This window comes from Schistocerca americana, chromosome 3 (assembly GCF_021461395.2).
Source record: "Schistocerca americana isolate TAMUIC-IGC-003095 chromosome 3, iqSchAmer2.1, whole genome shotgun sequence".
Classification (NCBI taxonomy): domain Eukaryota; kingdom Metazoa; phylum Arthropoda; class Insecta; order Orthoptera; family Acrididae; genus Schistocerca; species Schistocerca americana.
Window position 1 is genome coordinate 434,757,744 of NC_060121.1, and position 1,628 is coordinate 434,759,371.

Below are 1,628 nucleotides of genomic sequence, written 5' to 3' on the forward strand. Positions count from 1 at the left end.
GGTGAGCAACTTCGGACATCCTGCGGCATAAGCGACTTTGGTAAACGGGAGATTTTTATGGCCCAGCACCTCGGATGAGCATCTCGGAAACGGCGAACTGTTCACGTACTACTATCGTGAGTGTCTATGCAAAGTGGTTACGGACGGTGAAATCTCGAGTAGCGACAAAGTGTTGAACACCCACCTCTCATATCAGTTAGCGAGGGTGTGCCCGAATGTACAGGAGGATAGGCAACTATCTGTGGCAGGTCTGACGGCAAAGTGCAATGATGGTGCAGACACAAGTGTTTCGCAGCTCACCGTTCAGCGAACGTCGTTGAACATGAGGCTCCGAGAAGCAGACAGTCCCTATGTGTTCCCTTGTTGATCAAACGACATACACTCCTGGAAATTGAAATAAGAACACCGTGAATTCATTGTCCCAGGAAGGGGAAACTTTATTGACACATTCCTGGGGTCAGATACATCACATGATCACACTGACAGAACCACAGGCACATAGACACAGGCAACAGAGCATGCACAATGTCGGCACTAGTACAGTGTATATCCACCTTTCGCAGCAATGCAGGCTGCTATTCTCCCAAGGAGACGATCGTAGAGATGCTGGATGTAGTCCTGTGGAACGGCTTGCCATGCCATTTCCACCTGGCGCCTCAGTTGGACCAGCGTTCGTGCTGGACGTGCAGACCGCGTGAGACGACGCTTCATCCAGTCCCAAACATGCTCAATGGGGGACAGATCCGGAGATCTTGCTGGCCAGGGTAGTTGACTTACACCTTCTAGAGCACGTTGGGTGGCACGGGATACATGCGGACGTGCATTGTCCTGTTGGAACAGCAAGTTCCCTTGCCGGTCTAGGAATGGTAGAACGATGGGTTCGATGACGGTTTGGATGTACCGTGCACTATTCAGTGTCCCCTCGACGATCACCAGTGGTGTACGGCCAGTGTAGGAGATCGCTCCCCACACCATGATGCCGGGTGTTGGCCCTGTGTGCCTCGGTCGTATGCAGTCCTGATTGTGGCGCTCACCTGCACGGCGCCAAACACGCATACGACCATCATTGGCACCAAGGCAGAAGCGACTCTCATCGCTGAAGACGACACGTCTCCATTCGTCCCTCCATTCACGCCTGTCGCGACACCACTGGAGGCGGGGTGCACGATGTTGGGGCGTGAGCGGAAGACGGCCTAACGGTGTGCGGGACCGTAGCCCAGCTTCATGGAGACGGTTGCGAATGGTCCTCGCCGATACCCCGGGAGCAACAGTGTCCCTAATTTGCTGGGAAGTGGCGGTGCGGTCCCCTACGGCACTGCGTAGGATCCTACGGTCTTGGCGTGCATCCGTGCGTCGCTGCGGTCCGGTCCCAGGTCGACGGGCACGTGCATCTTCCGCCGACCACTGGCGACAACATCGATGTACTGTGGAGACCTCACGCCCCACGTGTTGAGCAATTCGGCGGTACGTCCACCCGGCCTCCCGCATGCCCACTATACGCCCTCGCTCAAAGTCCGTCAACTGCACATACGGTTCACGTCCACGCTGTCGCGGCATGCTACCAGTGTTAGAGACTGCGATGGAGCTCCGTATGCCACGGCAAACTGGCTGACACTGACGGCGGCGGT